The 26,228-nt window shown below is 37.6% G+C and overlaps 1 long non-coding RNA gene across 4 annotated transcripts in view; it reads right to left on the bottom strand.

The window, feature by feature from the left end:
* LOC123334672 overlaps positions 1–26,228 on the bottom strand; it is a 568,274-nt gene that overhangs the window by 104,928 nt on the left and 437,118 nt on the right. For 3 of the 4 annotated variants that reach the window (XR_006641306.1, XR_006641309.1, XR_006641307.1), the window contains 3 exons: positions 13,860–13,991; positions 6,142–6,201; positions 21–845 (listed from right to left, as the gene is read on the bottom strand). This is a non-coding gene — a long non-coding RNA (uncharacterized LOC123334672). Of the gene's footprint in view, positions 1–20; positions 846–6,141; positions 6,202–13,859; positions 13,992–26,228 lie in introns of those variants that run through there. The other variant, XR_006641308.1, reaches the window with a different exon arrangement.

Genomic DNA, 26,228 nt, shown 5'->3' with positions numbered 1-26,228 from the left:
TTGTGTGAACACATTTTATTCGTTGAACATAAAATTATTAACCACCAACTGTGGGGTAGGCTATATGCTAGACCCTGAACATGTGAATATAGATAAAATAAGACCTCTGCTTCCCTAAAGATTACAGGTTAATGAAGCACAATGACTACTAGGTAGATAAATTGTGATATAACAAGATAAGCATGTGACTCAATAGGATTATAAGTTAGCATGAACGCAGAGGATGAGGTGACTAATCACTATGTAAAATTGAAGGGTTGTCCTAACATTAGCCCTTGGCTCTTTTACCCAGAATAGGATGCTTTTATTTTAAACACTTTGTAAAAATTAATAGTAATTTCAATGCCTCACATCTAAGCCTTTGATGACCACTCAGGAGCACTCTTCCTGCCTTCCCTGTATAGGTGTCCATATTTTCTTTTCTAACTCAGTTCTTTAACTTTTGCCTCTATAATTTTTCTCCTCCCAAAAGCAGATGGTTAAGGACGTAACCAGCAGTGAAGGCAGGAGTAGGGGCATCATAAACTACTGGGGTACAAGCAAAGATATCAGACATTACTCTTTCAGTGTAATGACAGAGACTCAACTCAAACTTGATTAGGCAAGAAAGGTGATGGACTATCCCTCACGACCAAACTGCAATGGTAAGGATTGTGCCACTCACTGGAGACTACTGCAGGAGGATTCTATCACCATCTCTCAGGTCTATATTTCCATGTTCATCTCATTCTTTCAGACAGATTTCCTCCACCGTGTTGAAACAATGGCTACAGCTAGCTTTTGGGCTCTTCTATTTGTTTTCACTTGACAACCTCTTCAGAAAGACTTTGATTAGCCAGGTGAACCTAGGAACCATGAAATGTGATCAGAAGAGTAGCGTCTAAGATGATTGTGGCTCTTGTTTAAACATACAGTGGGGGGAGAGGAAGAAAGAACATATTTGAGATGAAGGGGAATGAGTGGTGTGGGCAAACAGAAGTAGTCATACAGGCATGCTGCTTTCCAGTAAATGTCTATGGAGTTCCTGCAATGTGCCCAGCACTGCACTGGTGCCACAGTCTAGGAGAATTATCCAAATAATCTACACATAAGCCCTCCCAAAGGAGGACAGGAGCAGTTGCCCTATTCCAGGTGAGTTCCACTCTCAGGCAGCTCTCTGAACCTGACCACAACTAGCCTTGTCAGCCAGGGATCACTTGGGGAAATTAAGCCTACTATATCCATCCCCCAAATAGTCTCCAAATTTCACTTAGAAATTGGGGCGGGAAGACCAGAGAATTGCCATGGAAAATCAAGGGCACTGAAGCTAAGCTAGGGAAGTTTGTGAAGACGTCTGCCATCTGCAGCAATGATGTGGGTGACTCTCCCGTGCTCGCTTGAGATGCTGCTGGGATTCTCATGCCTGCCTACAGGTCTGGTTGCCACCACATCAGAAAATAATGACCTTGACTTCTCTTCTGCTGTCCAAACCTCATGTAACTTTCTCTCAAAGGGAAATTCTATCCAGGATGAAATAGGAAAGGGGAGTTTGGGGGATGCAATTTCCCAGACCTTAGGAGGGTGTGGGTGTAATGCTGAGTTGATAGCAGACAATCCACTTCAGCATCCTTACCCTGTTTCACATGCAGGCATGTTGGCTAACATTTATTGATGTCCACTGCACCCGGCAATGTGCTCCATATTTCACATGTGTTTTCTCACCGAAGGCCTTAAACAATCCCAGTGGCAGTGTGAGATGGAGGCAGTAGGAGGGAGAGAGTTTTAATTCTATATTTTATAAGAAAACTAGAGCCAAGAGAAGGAACTGACCAATGGTCCTACAGCTGAAGTAACAGTGGAGCTAGGGTTCAAATCCTAATCTCTGACAAGAAAATCCGATTTCTGAAGTGGACACAATACTGACCCTCTAATCTATTCTTTCTTTGATATAAGTGCTGGTTATGGCTAAGGGAGCCAAAGCTAGTTTATTTTCTCATGCAGTTTCACTGCAGATACCACTTCTAATCTAAATGACTCTTGTAAAAGGGCCACTTGGGGAAATATGTTTAGGAGATGCATAAAGCCCAGTCTACAAGATAGATGGATCCCCCATCAAATGTCAGTAATTGTGAGAGAAGCTAAAAAGACTATGTACACCATGCATGGATGGGAATACTTCCTCAAAATTATTCAAGACAAAAAGAAGTAGTTTAAAATGGCTTATTGATAGGACTAATCCTTTTTAAAATGGGGAAGAGTAATCCTGCTGGGAAATTTTAAGAAAAATTTATGCCCTTGTGGATTGTAACATAGTATGAATGCATGCTGACATGAAGAAAGGTGCTATTGCAATGGAAATAAAGGCAGTTATAATGGAATGTGAGACAAAGAGACCTTGTGAGAAAAAAGTTACTAGTGGTTAATCAGAACAACTTTTGAAAGGTAGAGAGAGAGGAAAAAAAAAAAAAGAGAGAGAACAAGAGAGCATGTAAGAGAGGTTGACTGTGTAGAAAAGATTTAAATAAAATATTCTTGTCCTCAGAAAGAAACAATCTGTGGAGCAACAGTGTTCAAAGAAACCTTCGCTCCTACTCCAGTCCTTCTGCAAGACTGCACAGCCCCTACACACAATCTCTTGGCCAATTTCATTCTGAGTACTTTGATATTGGGAGAGGGGTCTCTTGTATAGTAGAAACAATCTTTTTGATTAGTGGAAAGATGTGCTCTAAAATAAATAAATATATAGAAAATTTGCTCTGTAAATGTACTTCTGACACACATATAATAAAATTCACAAATTTCCCAAACCACACTAATGACACAGAAAGTTGAGAACCAAATACTAGGTCACTATGACAGCTTCCCTGCTGGCTCAGACAGTATAGAATCCACCTGCAATGCAGAAGACCCAGGTTCAATTCCTGGGTTGGGAAGATTCCCTGGAGAAGGGAATGGCTACCCACTCCAGTATTCTTGCCTGGAGAATCCCATGGACAGAGGAGCCTAGAGGGCTGTAGTCTATGGGGTCTCAAAGAATTGAATATGACTGAGAGACTAACACAAAACGTTAGCCACTCCATCAAGACTCAGAAATCCCATAGATGTCATCACAATATGGTCAGCAGCCTTACCTTCCTTTGTCCACAGAGAAAAATGTAGATGTATTTCAGTCCATGTAAAGATAAGAAAAACTGTCCAAGTTGTGCTATTGGGAGTTAATGTGCTAGAATTCTGATTTCCCAGCTTGTATGAGGAGGACATTACAAGGCTGTCCCCATTTGGTATCTGTGATGATTTAAACACCTGATTTTTAAAATTGCAGTAAAACTATCCTCTAGGTGTAAGAAACAGTTTTAATTAATAATAAATCTTCCATATTAGTAGGATGGATTCAAGAAATGAAAGGAGATTTTTTAAAAAAATCCATGAGGCACAAGCAACAGATTGTCTAGGAAGAAATTATATTTTTAAGCCTTTTGACTGGTACTTGTATATACTACCATAAACGTCATCAAATGTGAGGTAATTAAACACAGTAATTTGCTAATTCCAAAGACGTTTCGTGTCAAATTTTGAGAGGAAGTAAGAATAACATCACTTGTGAAAAGCAAATAGGCTACCTGTAGCTACCTGAAACTACTCAGAGTTTTCAATGCATATGAACTCCTGATATTTCTAGATCTCTCCAGAGTCTTTAAGCTTCTTCCTACTCAGCTGGTAAAAAAAAAAAAAAAGCTGGTAAAAGGCTTCACCATGCCAACCTGTCATCATTCTATCATCCCTGACCACTGAAACTCAAAAGAAAAGCTCCTGCTAAGTGACCTGGAAGGAAACACAAAATTGTAAGATTATGAGTAAACAAGCCCCCTGACCAGTAGGCAGGCAGCTTGGATTCACTGGGAAACTCAATGTACCCTCAAGGGTCTCTGCTATCTCCTTTTAGGGTGACTGATGCATTGTAGCTGGGAAAACACAAAATATACATAAGTGGAAGGAATCCGGTGGTGTGGAGATTTGGTAAAGCCAGTCTTAATTTCTGGAAGTCTGTATGAACAATCAAGCCAAATCAAAATCCAATAATGTTGGGTGGAGTGAACCCAGTCTCTGGATATTTGGCTGTACAAACTCAAAAGCCCCAAAACTTACAGCCAAGTGTGGTGTGATTGGCAGCTCACAGAGCTGTCTGGGATGGAAACAGCAGGCATGTGGATCAGAAGTAGTAGAACAGGCATGAGATGAGTAGAATAGAAATGTGTAAATCCCTGGAGAAAGAGTGTAGAGAGAGGGAAATGATATTTTGGCATTCAAGAAAGTTTCTGGGTTTAGCATATCAAATCGAATAAAAGATAATGTGCACTTGGCAATAGAAATAAAACTTAATGACTCATTAGGTGAGAGAAATCTGATTCCTCTGAAAGAAATTCTGTCTCAGGTTGCAGAGTTAAGTAGTTGTGCATGTCAAGAAGAAACTTATGTAATTATAAATCAGAATGGGGATGAACCTGAATAGCAGCAAAAGGGTAAACAGGCGCAATGATTAAATGGCTTCAGAATAGTTACTGTAATAGTACTCAGGCAAGGGTCATAAATTGCTAAAATGTGAACATATTTTCAAACTTGTGCTATATGGCCCTCCTGAGTTGATCTCTATTTTATCCAAGGTGGTGTTTTCAACCTGTTTTCTGATAGCCATGTCTCACTGCGTGTGCTTTTGTTGTTCTTCCTGTCTTGACACCACCTGCTGTACAGACATCACCATTAAAGCGTTTTCATAGTGGGGAAAATGTTCTCACCAGTAAATCATGCAGCGTCAATTCCAAAATGAAGAGAGAAACACACACAAACATACATCCTCATTCCTAAGTTCAGACTTTAACCTTGAACCTTTGACACGTGATGACAAAGAATATAAATATGTAGGAGAGTCCAGTGGAACCAGCAGCACCTGATTATCACCTTCTAGACACCTCTGTTTACTCGGCAAACTGAAACATGTGGTCTACATACCTATACTGAAACAACTTTGAAATGAGGAAGTTACAATGAAGTAAGGCTTTACATGGAACAAACTTGGGTCTAGAACATGAGTCCATGACATATAATGAACAAAGAAGGGAGGGAAAAAGAGAGAAAGGAAAGGGAGAAGGAAAGGGAAAAAGGGAGAAAGTGAGGGAAGGAGTGAAAGAAGAAGGGAGGGGAAAGAAAGAAGAGGGGAGAACGGAATGAAAGATGGAGAGAGGGTGGGGAAGAGGAATATGGAGGAGCCTGGTGGGCTGCAGTCCATGGGGTCACTGGGGGTCGGACACGACTGAGCGACTTCACTTTCACTTTTCACTTTCATGCATTGGAGAAGGAAATGGCAACCCACTCCAGTGTTCTTGCCTGGAGAATCCCAGGGACGGGGAAGCCTGGTGGCCTGCTGTCTATGGGGTCGCACAGAGTCGGACATGACTGAAGCAACTTAGCAGCAGCAAATAACTGTAAAATATATTACTTAGAGAATCCAATATATTATGATTCAGATGATTATGAGTAGAATAACAGGCTGATAATAATAAAGATTCCCAAGGTATATATATACTTCATAAAGTGGGAAAATGAGAAAGATGAACTCTGAGAAATGATAATGAAAGTAAAGGAAGACAATCTGTTCATAATGAGGTACCACAGGAAGCTTCGGTGGCAGCAATGTTCTCGTCACATTGTGGACACATAAAACCACTTTGAAAATGATTTTATATATATGCACACATGCCAAATAAGGGATAGACGTGTTTGAAAATTTCATACATGGACTTACCTGATGGTCCAATGGCTAAGACTCCGTACTCCCAATGCAGGGGACCCAAGGTCCGATCCCTGGTCAGGGAACTAAATCCCACGTGCCCCGACTAGGAGTTCACATGCCCCAACTAGGAGTTCACATACCACAACTAAAGATCTTACATATCACAGCAAAGATCAAACATCCTGCACGCTGCAACTAAGACCCAGCACAGCAAAATAAGTAAATAAAATACAAAAGAAAATTTTCATTTAAAAAGTAAAAATTCCAAATGAATTATTTTGAAGTTAACTGTTCAATTGTATGCTTGTTTCTCATCATATGAGGAAGATGATAGTCAAAGCCAAAAAGAAAAAAAACCCAATAGGCTTACTTACAATTAGGTGCAATTCTCTGATGGCTGATAAGCTCTTGTTTCTTCTCCACTTCACAATATGCTAGATTGGGAAGCAATTAATAGAGAGCATTGTTATTACTATAATAAAGATGACCTTATATTTTCTGTTTTAAAAGAAATTTTAGTTCTTAATTTTCAAGATAATGCTACTTGGGCATTTTTTTACAATGTACCAGTGTGTAGCAAACTTACTCTTAGAAACACTATCACTGGTAAAGAACTCTTAAAAAATCAAGAGATACAAAGACCAAATTCCCTTATAAAAACGTGCAGAGAACATGAGTGGACAATTTACAGGTAGGATATGCAAATGACCCTTATACTTATGAAAAGATGTTCATATTAAAATTTTGTCCACCAATTCCAACTTCTGGGATTTAACCTAAAGATACATTCCTCAAAATGCAAAAACATATGCTGTAGGTTATTCTCTGCAGCATTATTTGTAAAATCAAAATAGTGGAAATGACTTAAATGCCCACACACAGAACAGCAGCTGAATAAACTAAGGTACTTTCACACAATGGAGGACTAGTGAACGATAAAGAGTGGGTATCTCTATTAACCGATTTGAGGGATTTCAATGATACATGCATTTGATGAAAAAGAGCAAGGGACAGAAGTTTTCTATTAAATTCTACCTTTTGTGTAAGGAAAAAAGGCCATCTGTACATATGTGTATTTCTTTATTTTGATCTATCTATTCTATAGACTAAATGTGCCCCTCCGCCCCAAATTCATGTCCAACCCTAACCCCTAATGTGATGATATTCGGTGCTAGACATGTCACACAGAATATATACATACCTATAAAATAGCAGATAGTGAAGCTAACAACACATGTATCAACTATTCCTCACCAATTTTAAACTTTTTCAATATCGATGTTGATCTCTAGGCATTCGCCCTCTCCCATAATTCTGAAATGTTTACTACAACTTCTCTGTGTTCATTTACAAAAAATTCATTTCCTCATTAGTTTTTTCTTCTCTTACTCCCTCTCTAAATGCCTACAGCTTTATTCACCAGAACTATTTCTGACTGCTCATTGTAAACTTTGTTCACTATGGAATTATTTCAAACCCAAATCCTTTAAATAGGTTAAAGATTCCCTTTAAATTTTTAGACACAGATTATCTGCTGTGTGTAGTTACAACATGTGTTACTTGGGAATTCCCATCTGTACCTTGTGTGAAACTGGCACCATGCCACAGTTATTTTCTTGTTGTTTTCTTACAAGAAAATAAAAACGGTAGAAGAGAATTAACACCAAGAATAGCAATCATATTTCCATACATATCAATGTGAGTGTATTCTTTCTCAATATCCTATCTAGAATTTTTTTCTTTCTATTTATTTATCTAGAGCCCAGCTCCCTAGACAGCTTCATTGGAAACTCGTCTACTATGTGGCTAGAAAGAGCTGCAAAGGGATCAGCTTGTTTCACAATCATACCAAAACTGCAATATAGAATATAAACCAAGAGACAGTTTTGAACAGTATGGATCTCAGGTCTGTTTACATAGGAGACATTTATTTGAGGAGACCTAATATTATCCATAAACAGACATATTCATCCATATAAACATAATCAAATAATGCTGTTGATTATCCTCATGGAAAAGACCAGAGGGCTTACTATGATTCCTTCAAACTTTCCAATTCCAATCGACTCTGAAACAGTCAGGTCTCCTTACAGATCCTGGAGGTTGATATGAAATTATATGAGCAAGTAAGTATTCAGTTATGTATTTTCCAATTTTAGGATTGTTAGTATTCTTCCTTTGTTATGAACTTGCTGTTTTGTCCCCCTTCAAGATTCACATGTTGGAGTGCTAACCACCAGTGTAATGATATTTAGAGATCCAGTCTTCGGGAGGTAAATGGGGTTGGACGAGATCATGAGGGTGGAAACCAACGATGGGATTAGTGACCTCACGAGAAGAGGAATATACTGACAGCTTTCCCACTCTGTCTCTCTCAAGGGGGTGTGTGTGTGTGTGTATGTGTGTGTGTGTGTGCACGCGCGCATGTGTGATGTCAGGGCAGTGAGAAGGCAGTCTGAGAATCATGAAGATCTTCTTTACCAGAAAATGACGATGTTGGCACCCTTATCTTGGACTTGGGCCTGAAGCTTGTCTTCTCATGCTTTCAACAGGGTCTTTTGCAGAAGAAATATTTTTAATTTTGATGAAGTCCAATTTATCAGTGTTTCCTTTTATGAACTGTGCTTTTGTGTATCAATTCTAAGAATTCATTGTCAAACTCTGTAACTTTGGGTTTGTCTCTTTTTTTTTTTTTCGGCTTTGTTTTTCCTGCCATATTTTGCAACTCTATTGTCCAGTGCATACATATTTAAGATTGCTATGTCTTTGTGGATCGGAATGTCTCTGTTTCTGGTAATATTTTCTGCTCTGAAGTATACTGATACTAGTACAGTCCTGCCTTTCTTTCATTAATGTTTCCATGATATATCTTTTTCCATCTTTTTATCTTCTATCTGCTTATCTCATTATATTTGAAGTGGTTTTATTGTTATCAGCATATAGTTGGGTCATATTTTTTAATCCAATATGTCAATCTCCATTGTTTAACTGATATATTTAGACTGTTTATATTTTGTTTATTACTGATAGGACATGGCTTTAGCTTGCCATTTTGTTTTTGTTTGCTTCTTCTGTTCTTTTGTTTCTCTGTTTTCTTCCCAAGTCCTCCTGTGGGTTACTTGAATACATTTTAGAATTCAATTTGGATATACCTATAGTATTTTGAGTACGCCTGTTCGTACACATTTCCTGGTGGCTGTGTGTGTGTGTAAAATCACATAGCTTATTGATTCCCTCATTTTACCAGCTCAAATGAAGTATAAAAACATTAGTTTTTATACTAAAAACTAGTTACTTTACTTTCCATTACCCTCATCCACTTATAATTCTCTTATTTTCTCTCTATATATTTAGAATAGCTTTAAAATGTTTGCTTTAATCATCAAATATAATTTTGAAAACTCAAAAGCTATTGTATTTACTCATATTTTTTCTTATTATGTTCTTCCTTCCTGATATACTAAGGTTCTTACTTATTTTGTTTCCTTTCTGTTTACAGAATTCCTTTAGCCATTCTTTTGGAGTAGGTCTCCTTGGACAAATTCTGTTAGTTTTCCTTCCTCTTTTTTCCCCTTCATTCCTGAAAGACATACTTACTAGCTGTAGTGTTGATCTGACAACTCTTTTTCCTATAGCACCCAAAAATACTATGCTGCTTCCTTTTTCATGTCTGCACAGATTCTGATAAGAAACCTGTCACTCTAATTACTTTTTCTCCTATACATGAGAGATTGTATCTCTATGATGGCTTTCAACATTGTCTTTAACTTTCAGTAGTTTAATTTTGATGTGCTTTGTCATTGATTTCTTTGGGACTTATTCAGTGTCCTAAATCTGTAGGCTTCTATATATTGCCAAATTTAGGAAGTTTTCAGCCATTATTCCTTTGAGTATTTTTTTAAGCCAACATGTCCTTCTTTCTCTCCTTCTAGGACTCCAATGACTAGAATATTAGTTCTTTTGTTATAATTTCCTTGGTTCCTAAAGCTCTGCTCATTTAGGTTTAGTTTATTTAATCTCAGAATGAGTAATTTCAAATGTAGCTATTCTTTTCTTTGCCTCCTCTGTTCTGCCATTGAGCCCACCCACTGGCCTTTCATTTTGGTTATTGTATTTTTCAGTTCTAAAATTACTGTTTGTTTCTTCTTTATATCATCTATTTCTTTGCTGAGACTCTCCAATTTTTTATTTGCTTCAAGTATGTTTTTAGTTGCTCACTAGAGTAATTTTTATGATGATTCTTTTAAGATTTTTGTCAGGTAATTCTAACACCTAAGTCATATTGGTAATTGTCTCTTTTCACTCAGTAGGGGATTTTCAGTAAGCTGTATAAGTGATTTTTCTGTTGCAATCAGGACATTTTTATTTTATGACCTGAGACTCTGGATATTACTTAAACCTTCTGCTTTAGCTAGCTTTCTCTGAAACTGCTCTGGCAGGGGAAGGGGGAGAACTGCATTATTGTTAGATGGTGGTAGAAGCCTAAATTCCCCACTTATCCTCCACTGACATACGAAAGAAAGCTCCTCATTACTGCTGAGGGTGGAGTGCTTAGCTGTTTTGAAAGTCTTGACTGTTCCCTAGGGATCCTCTGATACCAGCCTAGGGAGTAGAAGGGATGCTTTACTACTTCTGGTGGGAGTGGAAATCCAGTCTCCCTACTTGGTCTCCATTGACCCAGAGGCTTAGAATGAGGTTTATTATTGGCCAGCAGGGATGAAAGTGCCAGTGCTCTACTTGGCTTTCCCTAACATCACCAAGTAGGGGTGCTGGGGTGCTTCATCACAACAGCATGAAGGCAAATTCTAGGCTCCTCACTCAGCTTTTATGGCTTGAAGTTTAGGGTGACACTAGAGAGTTTTATGTGAGATTTGGCTTGAATAAAGAGATTATTATCTAAATGTTTTCTGTCTTGGATTACAGAATTTTAATGTTTAAAGGAACTTTAAAAATTATATAGTCCAATCCTCTAATTTATATATGAGGCCCAGAGAAATAAAATGTTACTGTCTACAATCATAATTTCTCATTAGCATGAGATACTGGGTTAAAACATAAGTCCTTGGGCTCCTACTTCAAGGTATTTCCCCCTTTACTAGGCACTTTGTACAGCCACATTTAATTCAGGTGATAAAAGAATACCACAGTAAAAATTTAAAAATCATTTTTTACTTTAGACATCTATTTATTTGTAAATTTAATGCTCCAAATATAAATGTTTCACTATATCAATGTAAATATATTACAGCAAAGTCCTGGAGTTTCTGGAGCTGTAATTTCAATTAAAAAATTGGTATATTTACATGATCTAATGGTATAGCATATAAGTTAAATAAGCAGGGTGAATATATACAGCCTTGACAAACTCCTTTTCCTATTTGGAACCAGTCTGTTGTTCCACGTCCAGTTCTAACTGTTGCTTCCTGATCCGCATATAGGTTTCTCAAGAGGCAGGTCAGGTGGTCTGGTATTCCCATCTCTTTCAGAATTTTCCACAGTTTATTGTGATCCACACAGTCAAAGGCTTTGGCATAGTCAGTAAAGCAGAAATAGATGTTTTCCTGGAACTCTCTTGCTTTTTTGATGATCCAGCGGATGTTGGCAATTTGATCTCTGGTTCCTCTGCCTTTCCTAAAACCAGCTTGAAAATCTGAAAGTTCACGGTTCACGTATTGCTGAAGCCTGGCTTGGAGAATTTTGAGCATTGCTTTACTAGCATGTGAGATGAGTGCAATTGTGCTTATTTAACTTATATGCAGAGTACATCATGAGAAACACTGGGCTGGAAGAAGCACAAGCTGGAATCAAGATTGCCAGGAGAAATATCAATAACCTCAGATATGCAGATGACACCACCCTTATGGCAGAGAGTGAAGAGGAACTAAAAAGCCTCTTGATGAAAGTTAAAGAGGAGAGTGAAAAAGTTGGCTTAAAGCTCAACATTCAGAAAACGAAGATCATGGCATCTGGTCCCATCACTTCATGGGAAATAGATGGAGAAACAGTGGAAACAGTGTCAGACTTTATTTTTGGGGGCTCCAAAATTACTGCAGATGGTGACTGCAGCCATGAAATTAAAAGACGCTTACTCCTTGGAAGGAAAGTTATGACCAACCTAGATAGCATATTCAAAAGCAGAGAGAGATATTACTTTGCCAACAAAGGTCCGTCTAGTCAAGGCTATGGTTTTTCCAGTGGTCATGTATGGATGTAAGAGTTGGACTGTGAAGAAAGCTGAGCACCAAAGAATTGATGCTTTTGAACTGTGGTGTTGGAGAAGACTCTTGAGAGTCCCTTGGTCTGCAAGGAGAACCAGTCCATTCTAAAGGAGATCAGTCCGGGTGTTCATTGGAAGGACTGATGCTAAAGCTGAAACTCCAGTACTTTGGCCACCTCATGCGAAGAGTTGACTCATTGGAAAAGACTCTGATGCTGGGAAGGATTGGGGGCAGGAGGAGAAGGGGACGACAGAGGATGAAATGGCTGAATGGCATCACCGACTCCATGGACATGAATTTGAGTGAACTCTGGGAGTTGGTGACGGACAGGGAGGCCTGGCGTGCTGCGATTCATGGGGTCACAAGGAGTCGGACACGACTGAGCAACTGAACTGAACTGAATGGCATAGCTCTCCTTTCTCCTACAGATTTTTCTAATACTTGTCTTGTGTTTGCTCCTAAAATACTTCATGTTTGGAATAAGAGGAAGACGATTGAGGTAATATCCATAAGACCAGGATAATAGAATTGGTAACTATCCAACATTATCCAAAATGGAGACAAAGACTAAGTCTACCAAATTCCAAAACACTTTTTTTGCAGGAGGATCTCTCGGTTAAAAGTGTCTCTTTGGTTCATGTCTACTTTTCAGTGTTGGAGATTAGAGAGAATGTGAATATATCTTATTATGTGTAATAAATGAGAATCTGTCTGTGCTGTCAAGAGTGACTCCCTGACAGCCAACTGAAAGCTTGAGATTAAAACCCTAACATTTAGCTACAGAAAAGACATTTACAACACAAACATTTTCGTGTTTAACTATATACTTTTATTTCTTAAAAGTACTGAGTTGTCTATATTAATGACCCAAATTGGGTGCATGATACAAAGGGTTGGGGGAGTAGAATCAGTAGGTTACAGCACTGTGTTCAAGACAACAGAGTACACTGGGTGTGCAATAGTACAAAGATATAAAATGTTACAGGAATATAGTATGAAAGTAGGAGTGTTCTATAGAAGCTTATGAATTATAACAATTAGAGTGATACATTCACTGTGAGAATAGTATTACCTAATATTTCTGAATATGTGCAATAATTTGATCTTCTAATTATTTAAGGCTCACTTTTCATTTTAACATGAACGTCTTCATTTTAACCTTTTAACATAATACTTATTGAATATATAATCACATAATAATTTGTTGTGATAATAAAATTTATTAAGCATCTGCTATGAACCGGGCCAAGTACTAAAAATTGTTAAAACCTAAAAATGTATATGTTTGTAGTCTTGTGACATTGCATATATTTGCAAATGTACAAAATTATAATCAAGATTGTGTGGTATGGGTTGTAAGAGCAATAAATATCATTCTAGTATAGAAGATGAATGGTAACTGACTTCTTTTGAACTTCTAAATTCAATCTCAGGCAACATGTTAAAATACTCCACAGTTAGAAAAAGCCCAGGAATCTTGTTTCTAAATTTAAAGTCTACTATAGATGGGGGAGATGATTTCCTTAAATTTGCTCTTAAGAAATACAGGCACATAGCCTACAAAAAAAAAACAAAAAACAAAAAAACACTACTTAATGTTAATCTACTTTGATAAAGATTTATATTCCTCTATGAAACCAGATGGTAAAGATTATATATTTTGATATAAAATGGGTAAATATGCCAGGATGGAAAGAAAGGATTATGGAGAGAACTTTGATCTATGGAGGTGCTAGAAACAATTAAAGATATGAAAGAAGTAAGTATCACCAGTCCCAGATGGAGTTCCTGTGAATTCGACTAAGTGTTCCAAGACTATTTGACAATTCCTCTAGCAGATGGTTTTAATCTTGGGTTGAGAGCCCAGGAATTACCTGGATGCATGAAAAAGGCTACTTTGGACGTGATGGCAGGAAAGGAATCAGGATCCTGACTCTGGCTCTTCATTTTAATTGGTCTTCCTGACATCAGTTTCTGTCAGCCAACAAGCACTCTGGTGATTATCTCTGTAGGATGCATAAGAAAGAATGTGGGTCAAAGGGGTCATCTGTAGACTGTGGTAAGAAGGAAATCAAACATGAGTACACATCCCCTAAAGGTACCCAACAGTGAAGTTTTACATTAGAATAGGCAAATTAAAAGAAATATAGATTAGCTTCTTTTAATAAAAATAGACTTGGAGGTAGCATGTCATCCTTCTAAATGACAGAACAGTGGACATCTCTCATCCTGACCTGGCCCACATATTCTAGACATCTTAGAATTTAATTTGAGAGACTACTGGGAAATTATTATCAGAAAAAAAAATCTTGGCATAACCCCCCAAAGAGAGTTGTCTATTACTGCAGCCTGGAGTTTAGATGCAGTGTACAAGTTCAAGAAAAAAGGAGCTTTTAGATTTAAGGATGTTTAAGCAGGCAACAAGCAGCAAATAGTCACATACTTCTTTACTACTGGTTAATTTGAAAAGAAATATACTTCCAAAGATATAAGAAATTATCAGTAGACTTTTTCATTCACACAACGCAAGTTTTTTTTGCTAGCATCTTCCAAATCTCATTAGGCAAGTCAAATATATTCTCGGCAGAATGAAAATGTGTAAAAATCCAAAAAGGATTTTTTCCATGGGTACATGGAAATTTCACAAGGCAAGTGTGAAATTTAAGTGGCAAATTTCAGAATTGTTAAAATTGCTTTCCTTTACGTTTACAGGGAAGAGTAGAGTCACTAAAATCAATTATAAAATCAGAATTATTCACCAAAAAAACCCCCCTCTCTCTGCTCTCCCCCTCTTTCTCCAGGCTCTCTCACTCTTTCCTTCTCATTCTCTTTTTTATTCCAGACACTTCCATTTAGAGTCCTAGAGAAAGAAATACTTTAGAGAGGAATTCCATGCTTTTTTTGGAGGAAAAATTCCCCAAGAGTTCAATAATGCTCTATAGAAACAGTTAGTGGTGGGAGGCCTTCCCTGCTAAATTTAAAACAATATTATCAGGCATGCCCATTAAAACCCTTGTGGGATTGGGTGTGGTGGTGGAAGCAACCTCAGGTCGCTACAAAATACGGAGAAAATGTTCAAAGCATATCTGTAAATGAAAAAATGAACCTGGGCCTCTTTTGCTCTCATTTTAATAGAAATGACAATTCATTCTTATATCTGTTCTGTTGTTGATATAATCTTAAAGTTTTGGCAACATATCTCAGCAAAACTGACCACATCCCCACCTTCTATTTCATGAAAGATGGGGACATGCTGATTGCTTATCTGGATATGTTTCTGAGGAGACAGAGAGAGGGTTCATGAACCTCAGCATTATTATAGTTCTCAAGGCAGAATTGTTCCAAGAACAAGTTTGGATAGAGGGAAAGAACAGTGATTTTCCATTTTAGAGCCTTATTCTCTAAGACTCCTTATGACTGACCACCCAGAATAATAAAGTACTGTTACAGTATAAATGATGGCATTCAAATATTTATGAATCAGTATTATTTAATAAGGGGTCTAAGTAAAATAATTTTATATTAAAGAGAAAAATTATTGCATTTCCATAATTATAAGCCATAATTGTTTTCACATTTTAACATTTCTGCAGTTAGTATGCATTTTTTATAATTGACATTCACCTTTATAGCGAGTTTTTTTGAAAAGGTTTTAGTGAATCAATGATGCTTTTTCATGTTATCCTAGGTTTGGAAAAGTATATTATTTGCTACAAAATAACATTGTTTAACTTTCAATGGATTTTTATTATTGTTTCTCCTATCTATAATGAAAAAGACCAAGTGACAATCAAATGATTGGAAGACTCTCAACACACACACACAAGAAATATGTCATCTTCTCCAAACATCAAAGACAACTGCCACCCAACACTTCAGATTATGAAAGTAGGCCATTAGCCAGTGTGTTAGTCTGTTTGGGCTGTTATAACAGAATACCATGGACTAAGTGACTCATAAACAAACAGAAAAATTATTTCTTATACTTCTGGAGGCTGGAAACTATGAGATCAAAGCACTGGCAGATTTGGTGTCTGGTGAGGGCCAGCTTCCTGGTTTACAGACATTTGCCTTCTCTCTGTATCCTCACATAGTGAAAGAGGACTACAGAGCTCTCTGAGGTTTCTTTTTTAAGGGCCCTAATCCCATTGATGGGGGCTCTGCCCTCATGATCTGATCACCTCCCCGAGGCTCCACTGCCAACTACCATCACATTGTGTGTGCTCAGTTGTGTCCAATGGATTTGATCCCTGTTTTGAGAAGATCCCCTGGAGTAGGAAATGGCTACCTGCTCCAGTATCCTTGCCTGGAAAATTCCATGGACAGAGGAGCCTGGTGGGCTATATAGTCCATAGGGTCACATTAGGTATCTGAATTTAACATGTGGATTTTGGAGGGATGAAAATATTCAGTCCACAGCTGTCATTGAGAAGCCAAATTACTGCTTGGAACCACACATAGTCTGTCTAAGGAGCTGATTATCTTCAAATTATGCTGTTATTCCATCCCAATGTTTCCCTCTTACCCTGCTATAAAGATGGTTGCAGAGAATATTTAAGATAGTATAAGATGGCCCTTACATAGCCAACTAGATCGCTTCACCATTGAAGCATCATTAAGACCAGAAAGGATAGGTGGGAAGAAGGAGGGTATGGGATTCATATATTACTTTTTATAGACTGAAGTTCATCATTATGCCTGTGAAATTTCAGCCTTTATGATTTCCTCTCTGAGGGGCTCATATACAAAAAGTGAGTCAGTACTATGCAGCTGCTTAAAGCTGATTTATCCTCCTGTCTGGAATTTTTCCTCTAATCCATGTAATCCCACCACTGTCATGTTGGAGTAACCAAATCTGTACTTAACAGATACATAATTTTCCATGTGACCTGACATTTGTCAGGTACAGAACCTAATTTGGACTAAGTGTAACAAATATTTTTTGATTAAAGTCTTATTTTGGATTTTGATATGCATGGTAGAAAATGGACAAATAAAGCATTCTCATTTCTAAACAGTGTGAGTTGAGATCCTGGACTCTTGGACAAAAGTTCTACAGGGTAAGGCATTGGTTGAGGAGAAGACATTTCTAAACAGTGTGAGTTGAGATCCTGGACTCTTGGACAAAAGTTCTACAGGGTAAGGCATTGGTTGGGAGAAGACATTTCATCTCCCAAGCATCCTTGGAAAATGATTCATAAAGTCACTCTTCACTCTAGAAAACCTAGGCAGTATTTGTTGCTATTCAAAAGGAACTGCAGTTTCTGAAAGCACTGAACTTCTTTTACTTACTGAATTCTTTTTCTTTTCTTGAGATCTATTACACTGTCCTTATGAATTGGGGAAGTCTCAAAAAGTTGAACTGACATTTGATTATGGGGGTGAATTTAGGTCAGACTTTATGACGGCACTAAATGTCTCAAGGAAGTATGGAATAAACTACCCTTCGAGAATTTTAGAGTAGGGACGAGCCTATCATTTAAACTATTGCAAGCAGAGAAGGAGAAACCTCATAAAAACAATTACTTGAAAATAGCTGAACTGCAGCCTCAACTATCTTAAATATATGTAGAGATCAAGAAGTATTGCAAGTAAATAGTTTCTCAAGGATACCAGCACTCTCCCTCTCACATGTAGGTTTTGGAATCAATTGTGCATAGAGACCACTCCGCCTGAAAGATTCTTACTTGGGAGTGGGGAAGAAAGTTGTGGGAGAGAATAGCTTGGGAGAACAGAAAAGACGCTTTCAGTTGGTTGTTCCTTTCAAAAGTTCTGTGTCTATTTCTTTACTGAAATTATGTACATGTAAGTATAATACACCCCCACACAAGCACACACAAATAGAAACCTCAAATAAAAGACTTGTCATGAGTCTATTTGCCATAGACTCATCGTAATCTTTATACATCTTGAAACTGAAAGTGGTAGTCACTCAGTCGTGTCCTACTCTTTGCGACCCATGGACTGTAGCCCACAAGGCTCTTCTGTCCATGGAATTCTCCAGGCAAGAATACTGGAGTGGGTTGTCATTTCCTTCTCCAGGGGATCTTCCTGACTCAGGGAACCCAGGTCTCCCATGTTGCGGGCAGATTCTTTACTGTCTGAGCCACCAGAGGAGACCCTTTTAATATTTACCTCTTTTCCCTGTGTGTTTTAAGCTCAGATTCAGATATAGTGCAGGTCTCTGAGCTTTTCCATAGGGATGCAGTTCCTCTATCAGCTAAGCCTGAGGCACTTGACAATGACATCCTCCTGACTAAATGTTGGTACTCTCATTCCCCTCAATTTGACTACAGATATTTAGTTAGGTAATAACCAGCTCCCAAACATGTACTTAAGCTAGCTATTTGACATCTACAAAGATAAAATCTTGAAAAATATAAACAGCTTTTTAGAACCTGGCCTGGTCTCAAATGAGGAAAGTGTACCTGGATCTCAATGCAATTTCTAGCATCTAACAGAAGAGACATATCAGTCCAGCCATGTTTAAATTATCTTGTCAGACGTTCACACAGACAGTGGAAACTTTTCAACATTGTACCTCATAAAATTGTAACCAGGCTGATAAATCTGTTTATTTTCCTCCAAGTGTGCCCTGGTTTTCATAACATAGACACTTTGTAAGTGTGTTAATGAATGGCAGCACCCCCATCTGAATCTCAGTCTTCATGCCTTCTCTGCCAAGAAATTTGTTTTGTGAATTTTCAACTTTTGTTTTTCTACCTCTGAAAGCTAACCATGAGATTTGGCTTGAAGGCAGTTTTGGCAATTTTTTTTTCAAATACACTTACTCTGATAGTTGAAAATGACTTCAAGGAATGATTAATACCTTGTGGGGGTTGACGACATAAATCTGCTCCAGTGTGCTTGATGCAAGTTCTCTTGGAAGGAATGTTACAGCTATATTGCTGTGGAAACCTGGTGACACTGAGCAGACTACACCAGATATAAAATCTTCAAAAAGCCTAACTACTTAACCTGGACTTGAATTTATGTTTACTCGACTTGCTACTAACAAAAAGCAGTGAACTCTTTTTCCTAGAAGTTGCATAATGTGTTGCAATACTACCAAGGAGAAAATCCCTCTGCTATGAGTTTCAAATGTGCCAATGAAAGGAGGATGAGTGACTTTCTGATGATTTTTATTACTTGGGTCCCTTAAGCAAGCTTTTGTCTTCTATACGAGGGAAGGGTGGTAAAGTGAGGGCAAGGGGTGATGGGTAAAGCAGGAATCAAAAAAACCTGTTCTTAAGTGTGTGTCTATCTATATAGGATACTGAAACAAAATGGTATGTTCTGGCCAAAATGTTTGTGGGGGAAATCTTTAACATGGTTGAAAGAATGATTTTATGGTAGCCTCAGATCCATAAATCAACCAATAAAAAGTCAATTCAGTGCTCCCACCTAACAGACTAAATAAATTATGAGTTAGGAAACATTTATGATTATGCTGAAACTTGTTTATCATGGTAGTTAAGGAATGTGACCTCTAGAGCCAAGTCACAGGGTCAAAGCCCTGAGTGACTATGGTCATGTTAACCTCTTTGCATGTTAGTTTCCTCAACTGTAAACTGATAGTATTTTACTTTTATAGATTTATAATGAAGATTAAATGACTTAATCTTTATAAATAAGATGTGGAAGAGTAACAAGAAAATGCTCAATAATACTTATTTTAGATTTATATGAGTGGTTTTATCAATAGCAAATATGAACTGAGTAAATATACTCATGGCATATTTTGTGGTAAGTATTGAATTTATGCAGCTGATTTCATACTTGACTGTTCAAAGAACAATCTCACTATTCTATTATGGTATATACACAGATGTGGTTAAACTTTTAGCCAATGAGTTGCAAGAGAGCCCTAACAGGGTGGGTATTAGTAATTTTGTGATGCAAGAGATTTTAGTTGTAATCCAATCTGATTTTCCAGAGTAGGAAGCCAAGGTCCATAGAAATTAAGTGTCTTTCCCAAGGAAATAAATTACTGGCAGAGCTAAGCCTTTAATTCAGGTCTCTAATTTATGTACATTTAGAAAACTAAAATAGTTCAAAAACTTATTGACAGTGTTTTTCAGTCATTGTTATAAAGATAACTTAGATACTAATTAGTATGGGAAAATTATATAATTAAACCTTCTGATTCCTATCAAAGACTTACCATTAACTATGACTGATATTATTTAGCAATCACAATGGAATTAACATTTGCATACTTATTTAAAATAGAAAAAACCGGCATATTCATACTGTAAATACTACTAGTGTAAGCTATAATATACAGTATGTGAAGTGAAGTGATAGTCATGTCGACTCTTTGCAACCCCATGGACTGACTATACAGTCCATGGTATTCTCCAGGTCAGAATACTGGAGTGGGTAGTCATTCTCTTTTCCAAATATACAGTATAGACAGGATATAAAACTAGAACTCTGTATATTGAAAAAGAGAAAAAAATATTTTCATTTTCATCATGCTGATGATATGTTTTCTCATTTACTGCTTATAGTGATCTTGCAAGTAGTTGTTACTGAACTTATTATATGAGTAAGTAAATTGAGGATCAAGGTTATTCAGGTGATTTTGTCCAGGATTGCATGATTAGTAAGTGGCCCAAATGAACTCAAAGCCAGGTGTCTGACACCAAACCCCACAGTATTTCCAATATACTGGATGAGTTTATTCTATATCTAATTATTCATTCTCTGCTTTCCCTTCTGAAAGTATAAAAGCATCTTGGAGAAGATTTCCTTGAATGGTTCAAAGTTTTTCTGAACAGTAAGGGAAATTCAACTCAATGATTTTCTTAAGCAAAGGCTTCAAAATCTCAGCTACTCAAGGACTGAATAGTAGCAGTTTGAGGCTCCACAGGATGGGCATGACCTGCAGATTAGAAATACATTCTCCATAGGTGCATGGATTTATCTCCAGACTTTCTATTTTGTTCCATTGATCTATATTTCTGTCTTTTTGCCAGTACCATACTGTCTCGATGACTGTAACTTTGTAGTATAGCCTGAAGTCAGGCAGGTTGATTCCTCCAGTTCCATTCTTCTTTCTCCAGATTGCTTTGGCTATTTGAGGTTTTTTGTATTTCCATACCAATTGTGAAGTTATTTCTTCAAGTTCTCTGAAAAATACTGTTGGTAGCTTGATAGGGACTGCATTGAATCTATAGATTCCTTTGGGTAGTATATTCATTTTCACTATATTGATTCTTCCAATCCACGAACATGGTATTTCTCCATCTACCTATGCCCTCTTTGATTTCTTTTGTCAGTGTTTTATAGTTTTCTATATATAGGTCTTTTGTTTCTTTAGGTAGATATATTCCTAAGTATTTTATTCTTTTCAATGAGATGGTGAATGGAAAGCCCAGAGATAAATCCACGCACCTATGGACACCTTATCATTGACAAAGGAGGCAAGAATATATAATGGAGAAAAGACAATCTCTTTAACAAGTGGTGATGGGAAAACTAGTCCACCACTTGTAAAAGAATGAAACTAGAACACTTTATAACACCATACACAAAAATAAATTCAAAATGGATTAAAGATCTAAATGCAAGACCAGAAACTATAAAAATCCTACAGGAAAACATAGGCAAAACACTGTCTGACATAAATCACAGCAGGATCCTCTATGACCCACCTCCCAGAGTAATGGAAATAAAAGCAAAAATAAACAAATGGGACCTGATTAAACTTAAAAGCTTTTGCACAATGAAGGAAACTATAAACAAGGTGAAAAGACAGCCTTCAGAATGGGAGAAAATAATAGCAAATGAAGCAACTGACAAACAACTAATCTCAAAAATACACAAGCAACTCCTGTAGCTCAATTCCAGAAAAATAAAGTACCCAATCAAAAAATGGGCCAAAGAACTAAATAGACATTTCTCCAAAGAAGACATACAGATGGCTAACAAACACATGGAAAGATGCTCAACATCGCTTATTATCAGAGAAACACAAATCAAAACCACAATGAGGTACCATTTTAGCCAGTCAGAATAGCTGCTATCCAAAAGTCTACAAACAATAAATGCTGGAGAGGGTATGGAGAAAAGGGAACCCTCTTACACTGTTTGGTGGGAATGCAAACTAGTACAGCCACTATGGAGAACAGTGTGGAGATTCCTTAAAAAACTGGAAATAGAACTGCCATATGACCCAACAATACCACTGCTGGGCAGGCACACCAAGGAAACCAGAATTGAAAGAGACACGTGTACCCCAATGTTCATTGCAGCACTGTTTATAATAGCCAGGACATGGAAGCAACCTAGATGTCCATCAGCAGATGAATGGATAAGAAAGCTGTGGTACATATACACAATGGAGTATTACTCAGCCATAAAAAAGAATACATTTGACTCAGTTCTAATGAGGTGGATGAAACTGGAGCCTATTATACAGAGTGAAGTAAGCCAAAAAGAAAAACATCAATCCAGTATACTAACGCATATATTTGGAATTTAGAAAGATAGTAATGATAACCCTGTATGCAAGACAGCAAAAGAGACACTGATGTATAGAACAGTCTTTTGGACTCTGTAGGAGAGGAAGAGGGTGGGATGATTTGGGAGAATGACATTGAAACATATATATATTATCATATGTGAAATGGATCACCAGTCCAGATTTGATGCATGAGACAGGGTGCTCAGGGCTGGTGCACTAGGATGACCTAGAGGGATGGGATGGGAGGGAGGTGGGAGGGGGGTTCACATGTACACCCATGGCGGATTCATGTCAATGTATGGCCAAACCACTACAATATTGTAAAGTAATTAGCCTCCAATTAAATAAATTTATTAAAAAATAAATATTAAAAAAAAACATTCTCAACTCCCAGCTCAGACTTAATGAGTTGGAATCTGCACTGTAATAATCACCGAGGTGTGTTATAGGCATATTGAACTTTGAAAGCACCATTCTTAATCACTATACATTTAAATGTTGCTCAAATACCCATAAGTAATGTTAATAATGGTGGCTGCAGAACTGGTGTTTTACAAACTAAGTAGCATTTATTTCTTAACTCAAAGCTTAATTTGAGTTTATTTATCCCCTATTATAAATATAAATATTTGTATTTATTTATAGGGGTAGCAACCTACTACTATAAATAAATAGTAGCAATAGGAGTATATTTATTTTAGAAGTAGCAACCCACTCTATAAATATAAATATTTATAATATTTATGCCGTTTAGAATTTATTTCCTTTCATTTTACCTCAAACTCTGCACAGAAATTAAAAAGTGTCAGTTAAGGAAGCCAGAAGACTTCATATATCTTTGAAAACAATTAAAGGAATTATTAGATCATTGGTGCCTTTACAAGTATTTCAAAACATCTTCCAGAGAACTGAGAAGACAGGAATAATGGAGCATTGAATCACCATCAATCACTTTAATTGCTAACATTTACACAATTGTCAGGAAATTTCATACATATCATTGTCTTAATGTTTCAGATAGTGCAGAAGAATGTTAATATAATTGAATAATCCAGAAACTGAGTTATATGATAGACTTTAAAAGCAATGTATTTCAGTTAGGAAAATTTCTTTTTAAAATTGCTGCTTGCATTAAGTACTTCCCATGTCATATAGTTTGTTGCAATATTTCTATGAGATAAACTTATTTTCCTTATATTTCAATAGAAAAATGAAGATCAAAGAGGTTGATAAAATAGTAGCCTGAATACCTATTACAATGTTTTAATTGAATAGATGAATCCACCTCCAATGCAGGAGACTTCCTGAAATGAACGAGACCTAGGTTTGATCCCTGGGTTGGGACGATCCCCTAGGGAAGAAAATGGCAACCTACTCCAGTACTCTTGCCTGGGAAATCCCACAGACAGAGGAGCCTGGTGGACTGCCTACAGTCCACAGGGTTGCAAAGAATCGGACATGACTGAGTGACCAAACCACCACCAATGAAACAGATCTGGCTATTTGCAAGCTGATGCTCTTTTCTATTTCAATGAATTTAGTTCAGAGGAGTTTTTATAAATCACTTGCTTGCAAGATTTTTTATTTTTTACACTCAATGTATTTTAAGCCTTCGATATTACCCATTAGAAACTAATAATTTTAACTATTGTTCTAATCACTTAGTTCACAATCTGATAATGCATTTAAGTATTGTATATCCAGCTGACTAAATATACTGGAGAAAGGCAGTATTACACTACAAGTATATGCTGCTAAGTCACTTCAGTCGTGTCCGACTCTGTGCGACCCCATAGACAGCAGGCCACCAGGCTCTTCTGTCCCTGGGATTCTCCAGGCAAGAATACTGGAGTGGGTTGCCATTTCCTTCTGTAACGCATCCATGCGTGCTAAGTCACTTCAGTCATGTCCGACTCTATGCGACCCTAATGACAGCAGCCCGCCGGGCTCCTCTGGCCCCGGGATTCTCTACGCAAGAATACCGGAGTGGGTTGCCATTTCCTTCTCCAGCATACCATATTTTTGATAAGTACTCTTCTAAACTATTTTCTGTGATAAACTTGTATTTCCTTTCTGTTTTAGGTGTTACCAGTTAGTGACTTTCATTTATGTATCTGTTGATCTAAAATAAATAGACTGCCAGATATTGCCTCAGCAAAGATGAGTTTATCAGATACAAGCAGAGGTTTGCAATATGAGGTCTTGCAACTGTCATGAGTCACATGAAAGTCACCTAAAGGCAAGAGAAAGAAAATATACATATGGAAGGGAAAAGGAAGTTGGCAGTCCTACAGTAAAGAAAGAGTCCTTGGCTTTTCACTGGTTGAGTCCTTACCAAGAAACAGAGGTCTCTTCTTCCTACTGGCTCAGTTATTATGGCAAGGCACGAGAGCCCCCTTTGCAGTCTCTCAACTCTACTTAAATGAAGTTTCTGTTTATTAATTTTTTACAAATTTTCCTTTTTACATTTTGTGTAATTTCCTCTAGGAACTTATCTGGATTAAAAGAAAATGAAAATAGAGTGACAGTTCCCCAAATCACTCAGTTCAGTTCAGCTGCTCAGTCATGTCCAACTATTTGTGACCCCATGGACTGCAGCATGCCAGGCTTCCCTGTCCATCGTCAACTCCTGGAGCCTACTCAAACTCATGTCCATTGAGTCAGTGATGCCATCCAACCATCTCATTCTCTGCCATCCCCTTCTCTTCCTGCCTTCAATCTTTCCCAACATTAGGGTCTTTTCCAATGAGTCAGTTCTTCGCATCAGGTGGAAAAAGTATTGGCACTTCAGCTAAATCATCACTCCTTGCAATGAATACTCAGGATTGGTTTCCTTTAGGATTGACTGGTTTGATTTCCTTGCTATCCAAGGAACTCTCAAGAGTCCAATACCACAGTTCAAAAGCGTCAGTTTTTCGGCTCTCAGCTTTCTTTACAGTCCAACTCTCACGTGCATTCATGACTACTGGAAAAACCATAGCTTTGACTATATGGACCTTTCTTGGCAAAGGAATGTTTCTACTTTTTAATATGCTGTCTAGGTTGGTCATAGATTTTCTTCCAAGGAGCAAGTGTCTTAATTTCATGGCTGCATTCACCATCTGCGGTGACTTTGGAGCCCAAGAAAATAAAGTCTGCCACTGTTTCCATGGGTTCCCCATCTATTTGCCATGAACTGATGGGACTGGATGCCATGATCTTAGTTACTTGATGTTGAGTTTTAAGCCAATTTTTTCACTCTCCTCTTTCACCTTCATCAAGAGGCTCTTTAGTTCCTCCTCTCTTTCTGCCATAGCGTGGTGTCATCTGTATATCTGAGGTTATTGATATTTCTTCCAGGACTCTTGATTCCAGCTTGTGCTTCATCCAGCCCAGCATTTTGCATGATGTACTCTGCATGTAAATTAAATAGGCAGGGTGACAATATATAGCCTTGACGTACTCCTTTCCCAATTTGGAACCAGTCTGTTGTTCCATTCCTGGTTCTAACTGTTTTTTCTTGACCTGCATATAGATTTCTCAGGAGGCAGGTAAGGTGGCCTAGTATTCCCATCTCTTTCAGAATTTTTCACAGTTTCTTATGATCTTCACAGTTAAAGGCTTTAGCATAGTCAATGAAGCAGAAGTAGATGTTTTTCTGGAATTCTCTTGCTTTTTCTGTGATCCAATGGATGATGTCAATTAGATCTCTGGTACCTCTGCCTTTTCTAAATCCAGCTTGACCATTTGGAAGTTCATGGTTCATGTACTGTTGAGGCCTAGCTTGGAGAAT

The sequence above is a fragment of the Bubalus bubalis genome, chromosome 8, assembly GCF_019923935.1.
Source record: "Bubalus bubalis isolate 160015118507 breed Murrah chromosome 8, NDDB_SH_1, whole genome shotgun sequence".
NCBI lineage: Eukaryota > Metazoa > Chordata > Mammalia > Artiodactyla > Bovidae > Bubalus > Bubalus bubalis.
Note: the sequence above shows the minus strand (reverse complement) of the source record. Positions and strands in the feature narration are given on the sequence as shown.